Source organism: Xyrauchen texanus, chromosome 24 (genome assembly GCF_025860055.1).
Source record: "Xyrauchen texanus isolate HMW12.3.18 chromosome 24, RBS_HiC_50CHRs, whole genome shotgun sequence".
Taxonomy (NCBI): Eukaryota; Metazoa; Chordata; class Actinopteri; order Cypriniformes; family Catostomidae; genus Xyrauchen; species Xyrauchen texanus.
Window position 1 is genome coordinate 15358621 of NC_068299.1, and position 13149 is coordinate 15371769.

The 13149-nt window shown below is 37.5% G+C and overlaps 1 protein-coding gene across 5 annotated transcripts in view; it reads right to left on the bottom strand.

The window, feature by feature from the left end:
* The window catches only part of LOC127618013 (zinc finger MIZ domain-containing protein 1-like), a 59553-nt gene that overhangs the window by 20621 nt on the left and 25783 nt on the right, over positions 1-13149 (bottom strand). The gene's annotated exons all lie outside the window — the stretch shown is intronic.

The following is a 13149-nucleotide window of genomic DNA, read 5'->3' on the forward strand; positions in this document are numbered from 1 at the left end:
CTCAATCCAAAATTGAGTTCTCCAAGAAACCACTTTAAGTTATTCAATATCCCAGTGGCACCTGACTCACTTTCCTTTCCAAGTTCAAACACACAATTACAGTGAGAAAATAGTGTTTGTGTAAATATATCAAAGGGGTCTGTTTCAAAGAGAACAATTCTCACCTCTCTGCAACAGGCGTGAAAGCCATCCCAGCAGGATAGGAGCAGGAGGCTGGAATCACCCACCTACTTCAATGAGAATTATTCCACCCTGCCATTACAGAGGTCTTATCGGCTGGCTAAATCACTACCTCTGCATGCTGGCAACTGTTATTTTCGCACAAAAGACCAACTTAGAGCTCATATGACAGGTTACAGCCAGACACCGCCTGCCAATTTTCAACTGTTGTTCTCCTCCTAGCATGCCTCCCACACCTCACAAAGACTAGAGCTCTCCCGCCTGCGATTCAACCAGTAAACTCACGAAAAACAAGCAGTGCTTAGCATAATCAACACGGCACCTTCCATCAACGTACAATAAACCACTCAACTAGCTAAATACGACTACATCATTTCTCACGCACAAGCACAAGGCTGTTTTCATACAGTATTAATGTGTATGGTATACTACATTATGATCTCTATATAAGGCATGGTACTGGCATCGGTTTTAGATCCGATACTGTGCTCATCTACTTATTATTTTTAAAATGTTACGATATCAAAAAGTGATACAATTCAGTGTATACAACATTCGGGAACAGAAATGTGAGCCTCAGTAAAGGTTTACTTTCATTGTATGCAAAGTTTGAAATTAACTTTTTGACTCACCGGCCACTATGGCCAGTTGTTTCCAAGGTCAGTAGGTTCTCAGCATTTTCACTAGCCAAAATCCACCGTCCCACAAAAAGTGATTACAGTAACTGGAGACTGTAACGGCATGCATTTGTTTGGACATTTTATTTGAACGAGAATGACATCAGTTTAGCAGGACACAGGCTTAATGAATTAAGTCACGTTAGAATATCTGGAGGCAAACATGGCCAGTTAGAACAGAATTAGGAGAGAACAGGTCAATCATTTGTCCATAATTCATGGAAGTTTTAGCCCCTTCATTACATGTATTATTGTTTTACAATTATATAACAGTGGCATTTGTAATGATAGGGCCATTATCACAGGTAAGGCCATGGATGGCACAACATTACTTTGGTTAAGTTAATGTTTACAGTCTTTTTAAAAACTAAAGTAAACTTTTTATATACTATAGAATTTGTTACATATATTGAAAAAACGAATATAGCTACTATAATATAGATAATAATATAGAACTCAACTTTCACAAATGTTACAAAAATAAAGTTTAACAGATTCACCCTAATTGATTTAATCTTAATCTATACAAGTTACCAGTTAGTGCTTCTGCAGGGAGAAAATAAATAAATAAATAAACAATATCAAAATGTCAGTTTGAGAGGTTTGACTTTCTCCATATAGAGATTTATACTAGAATAGTCTCAGTAGAACTTATATGGTTCACATATGTTTGTGGTCTCCACAACATAACTGGATTATGGTGGCAAGGCTGGCTCACAGCGGTGTGCATCAGGCAGGGACCCCAGCAGGAAAAGAGAAGTACTGCCATAAAAGCTTAGCCAACAGCAGCCAGACACTAAAACGGTGATTTGCTTACACTAGCCAGACTCCAATCCAGTCCGAGGTTTAGCATACAGCATGCTGTTTATTATCACAACAGAGCAACTCCAACAACTGCTGGTAGACACAGTGTAAAAAAAGTAATTTAATGGTGAGAACAAAGACATGAACAGTGTTTTCAAAATATTGAGTCACCATTTCATTGTGTAATCACGAAACTTTTAACACTGTCCAAAGTCAAATAAGCCCACCCCAAGTCTGGGATATTCTGGTCCCAAATTCGACCTTGACGCTTGAATGCAACACGGTAGATTGCATCTTCTTCTTAAACTTAATCGTTGTTTTGTTCTATGGCCAGTTTTCTCTTGAACTGGACATGTTTATTGCTAGTCCCCTGAATAATAACACTTCTATCACGAAGACTCGCAGACTTGAGTGAAATTTAAGATGACAATTATTTGATGTATATAAAACAGAAATGTAATGACTCTCTTTGGTGTAAGCCCCGTCTGGCGGTCCGACGAAGTTGTACTTAGAACCGAAGAGAGGCCTACCCCAGTGCATGACAGGACTGGTGGTGGTGGGATGGTGGAGGTTGCTGTGTTAGCACACTGAAACAGCAATATGACAGATTGTGAGCAGAATTATAAATCAATGGCTTACATGTGATTGGCTAGGAATTACCTAGCTAATGGTGCGATGATGTACAGCTGCTAGTCTTCCCGCAAGAACTATGCTGTGCTTACAAATCAGGCTTGCACCATTTGCACGTGTTTTGCTTAATTAATGTTTTTTGGCTTTATTCTCAAGGTTTTTCCACACTATTTTAAAAAGATTGTACACTGGGTGATCAGACAGGCACATTTGGTAGCTCTGCAAGATCATGCAAATTCATACAAGCTCTGTGGTTCTGTCCATAGTGACTCATATTAGCCACGTTCTGCTGTTCCTAAAGGTGACAGACTGCACTAAAAACAGTCTTACTGTGGGGACAACAGCCTGTGGCTCTACAGACTTCTGGCAAAACAGACCAGAGAGAGACAGACACCACACAAACAACCCATTCCACCCCCCTCTCTTTGTCTGCTATTTGTCTGGAGAAGAAACTCTCTGAGCAGGTTTAGAGGGCTTTGAATAACTGACCAGAGTAAATCCCCAAATGATCCAGTGTGTTGGGATCCCAGGTCACCCTGGTTACCAAAATCACCTCTGTAGCCACCCCAAGAATGTTTGCCCATAGTTCCATCTCAGGTTGGCTGCTTTATCTCTGCCAGCACCCCATCTCAGCCAAACTCTTGGTTTTACTGCCTTTACACCTCATTATGTCCTTTTTTTAAATGATGTTGCTAATTAAAAGTGGATGGAGACCAACATGGACCAAATTGAGCAGACTCCACTTCATATAATAAAAGTTTGGTGATGTTTAGTGTCTGATTTTACCACAGGGTTCTCACCCAGGCAAACCCTGGCCAAAATCATTATGTGGTCTTTGTCATATCCATTGCTTATTCACTGAATGCAGCCTTGAAAAGTCTGATTAATACAAGTGGTGTTTGAATTTTTGAGTAAAGGTGTTGAAGCAAGGTTACTTGTGAGCAATTCCCAAGCGAACACCGAATCTAAGTACAGAACTTGGTTTGACTTTATTAAAGAAAACAAATGGCATGATAATCTAAACTCTATTAAGATGTCTAGAGCAGGGGAGTTTTGTGAAAACAAGAAAAATACAATACGGTAACTTCAACCAAAGCTAAAGAATATCAGCTCAAGTATTTGATTCAAGTTTAATGTTTATTTTAAGTCAGATGCTATTTGCACCCTGGTTTAAATAATGGTGTATGTCATTTAAACCTCAGTGCAAATAGTGCCAGATACCATTTGCATCCATAATTAAATACTAACATACAGTAAATGGGCATCACTGCATCATGTTTATTGTGTTTATTTAGAGTCCAACAAGCACACTACATTAACCGCAATCCCTAAACATAACCTTAACCTTACATTGAAAAAAATAACCTTGGTTTTACTACAGTAACCATGGTTTCACTCGGGAACAATTGCGATCGACAGACCCAGCCTCCGGATAAAACCCTTATTTGCACTCATCGACATTCACCATGACCAAGTCACTGTGATTAAATCAACAGTTCTATTCATTTTTATCTATTATTTTAAGTAGTATCAAAGGAAATATTAAGAGTGGAAACAGGAAATCTGATGTAAAAAAGAGTGGGACAAAACGCGGATTCGAACCGCAGTTGCTAGGATGACAGTACACATTCACACACTGTCTTTACACCCCACACCACTGCAGCAACATTTATTGGTTAGTTTGTCGTATATTCATGTGATTTCACCAGACAATTGGGCAAACAATTGATGCAAATAGTTTTTAATGGCTCTGCAACATAAGCATCATAAAGTATGTAAATAGATTAATACGGTACTAAACATGTTACAATAAGCCAGGCTTAAAATGCAACGTTCATTTTATACATTATGTAACAGGGGGTCCTTGTTCCATCTCTCTATCAACCAAGGGGTTCTTGGCTTGACAAATGTCCAGAATGTAAATGTAGCTGGAATTCTTCGCACAAGCCACATTCACAAGTCCTCAGAGATATTTACTATTTTTTTCTCTCAATTTGTGAGTGTTTGAGAGCTACAACTGACGTCACAGTATTTTGGCAGACATGCCGGCTGGCCTTCCTATACACATTAGGGTTTCCACAGTGTAAATAACCTACCCTGCTGTCCACATGACCATACCGTGTCTGCCCTTCATCCTCACCCCACCGAGACCATCGTATCACCTTACCTGACCTGTGAAACCAATGAAAGAGAAATGCAACCACAGATACTGTCCATGCATAATGGAGAACATGGTAGAGAATTTTAAGAGTGTAGCTGTTTTTGAAACTAGAATGACAAACTGTGCGACTCAAAGTCTTTTATGTAAGGGAATAAAAATTCAGGACAGAATATGATTGTGAATTCTACTTTAAGTCACAGATAATCTGGCCATTCGAGAATATTGTGTCCCTGTGCCACATTTTTATGAATTCACTCTAAATTTGTCCATCCTAAATACCGCAATGTGTTAATACAGGTCTTTCCCAGTGAGTAAAAGCAGCTTATGGGAGAACATCCCAACAGCCTTCATAGAGAGAATTGTGTAATACACCTCACACAAGGCAGAAAAATGTGTGCTTGTGAAGAAAGATGAGAGCCTTTGACGTTGTAAACAAGAAAGAGAGGCGCTCAACTTCTCCTTATCAAAATTCTCAAATCTAAAGACAAGACTTTCACATTTTTTAACATTGTTATTTAGTGTAACACCCACACTTTAATGACAAATATCAGCATACCCGCAGATTCGAACAGCCATAATTCGGAAAGCTTTATGCAATCCTGCCGCCCCTTCTGTGTTAATTCATTAAATACTTTGGCTAATCTGACGTTGCTTTCAGCAATCAGCGTAAAACTTTCAATTCCATTTTCCACATTTTCCTATCTTTAAATCCAAGAAACTTTCTGCTAAAATCATCTCAGAAAATCTGAAAAAGTCTGAACATTCTGCCTGGGCCAGTTAACAGGAAAGATTGTACAAATGAACCACTGATGATGATTGTGGCATTGTGAGGTCTAAGAATATCATCTTCCCTTTCAGCCCAGTGTCTGGCAGTAAAGCAGGCATTTGCTCAGGAAAGGACCGCTGTTAAATAATGACACAGGGCAGGTCCTCACTTACGAGAGAGGCTCACATATTAATTAAGGCCAAATCTGAACCTGAGTGTAGGCCACACACACCCACAAGTAGGAGTTATTAACCCCTAACTGGGCTAACATGCCACAAAGTGACCTCCATTCACACCAGGTGACATAACCACTCAGGGTAGCGCTCTGCTTCACATAACACCTACACACAGAGGGAGAAACAGTGTGCTAAACTACTGCCATATTACAACACTTATCATAGATTTAAACAAACACAACCACATAGAACCTGCTTGAAGTAATGAAACTGATATTTCTAATTGGAATAAATAAACTGTTGCATGTTTTTTTGTCAATGTCATATGTAATATTTCAGCAATCTTACCCAAGCAAGAGTTCTAACAGTTCTATAAACAAGCAGCACATATTTAGTAACTTACATTTTAGACACAATATGTCCAGTTATTTTGTCTAGTTTTGCTCTGCTTACAAATATACTTCCATACTTAGTCAAAGCAGGATCAACCGTTCTTCGTGGCCAAGAAATATATAGACTGACAGCTGGAACACAGCATCCTAGTTATAGCAAATATCAGCACTTTTGGAATGCTGCTTGTCCAATCAGAGTAGAGGAGTGGAACTAACTTGCTCCAACAGCACTGTAACATTCACATAAATTAAGACTCACTGACTCTCTTCAGTCTATTTGAGAGAATCAAAACAGATTGATGCTCTATTAAATTGAAAAAGATTAAACTATGATGGAAATTAATGACTGTCATGAAAAGGGAAGAGCTCACAGAAAGACTTGTTAACCAGCAAACAAACGTTAGCAAACAACACAGGGCAGCCCTGAAAGTGAGAGACATACGGATGAAGGCACAAAAATGGGAGGATAAAACATCATTCCTGTTCAATGAGCTGCACAGTCCAAATAAAGCCGGAAACCTGGACTGTACCTAATGCCTTCGTAAAAGATGACAGGGAAAAAGCCATCCCGGTTTAATCTGAGTTGACAGTGCAGCCCATGCATCTATGAAACAGGTATGGATGCTCAGTCAGCAGCCAATGACCCCCCACATATACACCCCCACAACAGAAGAAGCACATCAAAAGCATCTGCGTCACAGTGACTCATCTTCTCTGTGACTGCTCACAAATGAATAAAATAACAGAATGAATGCCCAGGATGACGATGAAGAGAGAGAGAGCACTCTCAACAAGCCAAACAATGCTAGAACTCAGAAGAGTACCTGTGTCACTCTGACATCTCCTGCAGGTGCTGGTTTCTGTAGGGTTCAAATTCAACATTTTACTCAAGGGGGCAAAGCAATTATCAAGACAAGAAAGTATCAATAAGCAGAGTTGACGTCATCAATGGGTGAACTGATGTCCTGGTGACTAACGGGGTCGTACTGGCTCTGATACGGAGAAATCTCTAGGTTTTCCTGTATGAAACACTGACTTCTCTTTTTAGAAAAGATAAATATCTCAAATCAATACATTTGCTGAAATATTCCAGGTTGCTTGCACATTTGTCAGATATTTCACTCAGGAGCAGGCCAAATTTAGAGTTATTAAAGCATTTTTTTTGGTCTAAAGTAATTATACACTGTAGTAGCCTACTAATAATTATTAACAAACATTAAGTAATGGCAAACTACAATTAATTTGTGTAAAAATGCAATAAGTAACTATTAACATGACATTCCAACTTAAATCCTCTATTGAAAAAATGTAACACGCCACTGAATATTTCATGAAGAAGCAGTGCAATTACAGTGAGATTTATATGCATAGACCTTGGTTACACTTCATATGACTAACACACTTGTCACTGTATGAGAAAACATCACCTAAATATCAAATTAGTCATATTAATAATCATCCACAGTAATTTGCCTTTACACGTTGCTGTATATCTTATGTTATTAATCTTATTCTCATTATTGATTTATTTTCTGTACTTTCAAATATGGATAAACTCAACAATGGTTTGTGGTTGCCAAGCAAAGTAGCAACTTGGCACATCAACATAGAATGTCTGGTCACAGATATATCTATGTATAAACTGATCAGCCACAACATTAAAACCACCTGCCTAATGTTGTGTAGGTCCCCCTCGTGCCGCCAAAACAGTGCCAACCCACATCTCAGAATAACATTCTGAGATGCTAGTCTTCTCACCACAATTGTACAGTGTTACTGTAGACTTTGTCAGTTCGAACCAGTCTGGCCATTCTCTGTTGACCTCTCTCATCAAAAAGGCATTTCCGTCCACAGAACTGCCGCTCAAGGGATGTTTTTTTGTTTCTGTCATCATTCTGAGTAAATTCTAGAGACTGTTGTGTGTGAAAATCCCAGGAGTTCTGCAGTTACAGACAGAGGTAGTAGTAACAAGTTACATTTACTTGAGTAACTTTTTGGGAAAAATATTTTAGGTTTAAAAGTGGGTATTTTTTACTCTCACTCAAGTATATTTCTAATGAAATTATTTTACTTAATTACAATGTGTGGTGTTACTGTCGTTACATTACTGGATTTAATTTGAATTAATGTGTAATTTATTGAGAGATTATTGAATGGGACATTTACGTCAGATTTTACCTGAGCCTGTGTCACTGCAGCAGCATCAAACTCTTCAAAGTGAAACACTTTCTTCACTGCGCACAGTGAAAAAAATAATAGTTTCATCATGCAATGCCTTCATTTAACACCAAGACAAGCTGATAATTCAAGATTAAAATCACATCTCCAATTTAACCCTCTGGGGTCGACGGACGCACCGGCGCTTCCTGCTAGATATTTTGGTCATTACAGCAGAAACAACTTAAAATACTCCGTCATTTTTGGGTATACAGATAAGTTTAAGACATCATTAGAGACTATAAAGGGTCTACTTTTATTTGTGTACACTCACAATAACAACAAAACCTTGTGCTTTTGTAAAATAAAGAAAATAAAAAGGGTGAGCTTTCAGCAGTCTCTGTGTTCACGAGCATATTTCAGAAACACGTCACAAAAATTAACTTAAACTCTGCGAATACTGTTCACACAAACATGAAACATATGTCTAAAGAAAGCTTAAAATGTCTACTTTTAAATAAAACAATTCAAATTTAAAACAAATATTCTCCTACAATGTAATCTGTATGAAACAAAGTGATGTACGTTTTTCCTGGCTCAGCTTCATTATAGGTAATGTGATCCCACCCACCAGCAGAGCGTGCCATTCATATGCTAATGTGCTGAGACGATCAAGGCAAATGGTAAACGCCCCCGACTGCGAGATTTTATGTACAACACAACACAACACAACACAACACAACTAAACATTTCTGCGTGTTTGTAAACTCCTGGATGTAAGGATGAGTTAACATTTTCCTCAGAAGAAGAGCGGGTCTCAGATGAACGTTTGTATTTTGAAGAGAGATTTGATCCAGCAGAGGATACAATTTCAGAAGAGTAAGTAATTTAGTTTTCATTAGCTGACGTGCTATTTATATATACATACATATTTTACTAGTGGGACTGTTTCCAGACAGGATTCAGAGTATTGACATTTGAAATATGTCCTAATAAGCAAGTTTTAGTTACATTTAAATGCTGTTTCTGCTAAAGCAGGCATTTAAAGTGTATGCTGTATGATATAAATATGAAATGTAATATGATATAAAATTATGTGAATGTTTAGATTATATTTTAACGTGTTTGTGCTGCCTCGTTATCATCAACAATGCTTGTGCTTGCAAATATCTGTTCAGGTGTAAATTAGTAAAATGCACTTTAAATATGCCCATATTAGAAAATCAGCATATTATAATGATTTCTGAAGGATCATGTGACACTGAAGACTGCAGTAATGATGCTGAAAATTCAGCTTTGATCACAAATTGCAAGTCTTTATGTAAAGAAAATGTATAGTCAAATTACTTCTTTTAACTTAAAACTTGATTTTGATCATTAAGTCTCATCACATTCATTCTCTTTCTGTCACATTCCTCATTGATAGGCCCAGGGGAGGGGTCTTTGTGTCCTCAGGTGTGAATTACATAAATATTCATGATAGTTCACGCCTCCTCGCATATCAACACTAAAATTGTCTTACAAAAGTTAAATTACTATATTGTTTTGTATGAATGAGTGATCAGGATGGTTTTCACATAATTTTGTTGCAAAAACTCTAGGCTACAAGATTCAGTTCTCAAAAGGCTTGAGGACAAATGTTTAGTATGTGTTATATGACCTTATTTCAGTGACTTAAAATTTTAGTTTTTTCAAAAACCATGCATAAACGTTATTTTCTCAAAAATACAAACATGTATACACATGTTGCTCACATATTATTGTAGCCCAGTTTGTGCTGAAGACAGTGTTATCAGACTTTAGCCATTAATATGTTTTTAAGCAACTGAAAAAAGCACAAATGTCAAGGCATGTCAAAACGTTTCTGGTGATTCACATTCTCTGCATATAGCCCCCTGCTTTTGCCCACACCTATCATATCACTTCTGAAGACATGGATTAAACCAATGGAGTCTTATGAATTACTTTTATACTGCCTTTATGTGCTTTTTGGTGCATTAAAATGTTGGCCTACAGAGCTAAAATATTGTTTTAAAAATCTGTTTGTGTTCTGCAGAAGAAAGGAAGTCATACACATCTGGGATGGCATGAGGGTGAGTAAATGATGAGATAATTTTCATTTTGGAGTAAACTAGCTCAGCCATAATTTAATATTGTCATCATTTCTCTACCATCATATTGTTCCAAACCAGTGTAATGCATTGTATTATTTGGAACACAAAATATGTTAGACAGAATGTTAGGGACTGACAGTATATATATATATATATATATATATATATATATATATATATATATAAAACATTCACTGAAAGTAAATAGTGACTCAGGCAAACATTCTGTCTAATATCTCCTTATTGTGTTGCATGGATGAAAGAAATTCATAATGGTTTAGAACAACATAATGGTGAATGATGACAGAATTTCCATTAATAATAATAATTATGTAATAGATGTTAAATGTGAATTATGTAATGCATTATAGGAGAGTAAACGTCTGTTATGCCATTAGTGAAAGTAACGAGTTATTCACTACTTGAGTACTCTTTTAATTGGATACTTTCTTACCCTTACGCAAGTAATCATTTATGTAAGTACTTTAACTTCTACTTGAGTAATAATTTTTTTGAAGTAATTGTACTTTTACTTGAGTACAGTGTTTGGCTACTCTACCCACCTCTGGTTACAGAAATACTCAAACCAGCCCATCTGGCACCAACAATCATCCATGCCATTACCTAATCATCCAATCGTGTGGCAGCATTGCAGTGCATATGCAAATCATGCAGTTATGGGTCAGGAGCTTCAGTTAATGTCTACATCAACCATCAGAAAGGAGAAAAACGTGATCTCAGTGATTTGGACTGTGGCATGATTGTTGGTGTCAGACGGGCTGGTTTGAGTATTTCTGTAGCTTTGAACTGACAAAGTCTACAGTAACTCAAATAACTGTTCTGTACAATTATGGTGAAAAGAATAGCATCTTAGAATGCAATTGTGAGATGCAGGTTGGTGCTGTTTTGGCAGCACGAGGGGGACATACACAATATTAGGCAGATGGTTTTAATGTTGTGGCTGATTGGTGTATGTGCGTTTATCAGCCTTTTACAATGGCTTTGATCACAACCCATTCAATCAGAATTTAGAAAGGGAAATATCAGTTTTATACATATGCAATTTTTTTGTCAAACCATGGTGATCTAAAAACCTTTACAGCAATCAGATAGTTTACGGTTTGTTTAGTTTGTTAAAATAACCTAATTCTTTTGACATGTACCTAGCATCCACTTTGTAACCAAGGGCAACAGTAAAGGATTGCACTAAGGGAATGGCACTTTATCAGGATTTGTGGAAAATGTATGGAATGCATTCACCGGACCACTTTTTAACCTCAGTTGCACAACAGGTAGTGTACTCCTAAAGCTGTAAAATATGCACTTTAAAGGTGCACTCAGCTCTTACTTGTCCCATCGGTCCCAGTAGTGCTTATGGTTTTGTGCTGTATAATGCCCGCTGTTGTCCTTGTATACATCCCTATTTTGGACATTCTTGTATTCAATCCAAATGAATATCCGTGTATTGTTGCATGCTAGACTATGACAGCACAGCCTGGACTCACAAGCTCTCTACCTTCTAAACACCGCCTTGTGCTTGTGCTTGGCATTTGAGGTTGCGCTGTTTATTCGTGATCCGCACCGTAAGAGCTGCTGGTAGTAGCGGTTTGAGTCAGGGACTCTTCTTTAGACATTTAATATTTCCACTTGCACACACATTCTGTTCGGATGGTCTGGTGGATCACACTCCTGCTGATCAACACATATCATCATTCTCATCTATATTGTTAACTTGGGCACCGTTGTGGTTTCAAGTAAGTATAGTGTTTGTTGTTTTATTGTTTGGTTTGTTTGTTTTGTTTACATGTACTTTTATGTTTGAGCATTGGCTGAAAGCACTATATAAAGTAAACATGTTATTATTATTTCCATTATTAGTGGTAGTAACTCAGTAATTTGCATGACATGGTGTCATGTGCTATCAATATGATGGCGACCCACTCGTGGAAAATAAACAATCTTTATTGGGTTCCTGATGTGACTGGTGTTTTCATCTCATGTTAGTATACATCCTTTTTAATTTTTATTCTATATTTTTTTTATTACTTCTGTCTTGTAATATTGTTTGTCCACTGGAAGCTTCTGTCACCAAGCCATGGTCCTTGTATGTGTAAGCATACTTCGCAATAAAGCTCATTTTGATTCTGATTCTGATTTTACAAATTACATTTAAGTCCAGAAAAAGGTGTATATGTCTTATAACTGTCTTGTAACTGTCTTACTCTCAAAAGCAGATTTAGACTGATTTAGTTTCAGACAGCTCAAGTATTTGAACATGTAATATTTGTATACAAAATGTAACACTAACATTTGCATGTTTAAATCAAATAAAGCCACCAAACATAAATGGTGCATGGGCAAAAAGCTCAGAACTATTAAAAGCTCTTAACCACTAAGGGGGAAGTTTCACACATGCACAGCAGGATCCTCATTTTAGTAAACCACTGTTTATTTCCCCATCAGTACAAACTCAGAGCCTTAACAAAATATTACAGGAACAATACCTGTGGATTTTGCTTGTGCAGTGTGTTATCCCAACGACTCAGCATGGACGTAAACTATAAATGCTGCACTGTAGCAATCACAAGCAACTGCTTACTAAAAAACTAAAGATCATTCTTAGACATCACACTGTAGAAACACCAAGAAGCAAAAAAAATAAAAAAAATAAACAAATAAATACATTTCCCCCACTACTCAACATTTCAATGTTCATTGACCCCATTTTCTAGGAGACAACCAGTACTTTTCAAAGACCCATGCTTTTTTAAATTGCCCTATACATCCCAGCAAACAGATCCTCTGATGCAATGCAAGAAAATGTTCTTCCACCCAATGATCTACAACCCCATAAAGAATGATAATGCATCCGTTGCAAAGAGTAGCCATGCATAGAGAGGCAGAGAGAGAGAGAGAGAGAGAGAGATAGATAGAGAGAAAGAGACTCATCATGTAACCAGACGAGTAGTTGAAGAAATGCTGTCGCCAGACTCATGTCAAACTACTAAAGGACTGACAAAAACACTGCGCCTCAAGTAGGTCAGTTGTCCTCCTGGAGATAATCAAGCCCACTTTGACCCTCTATGTGTGAG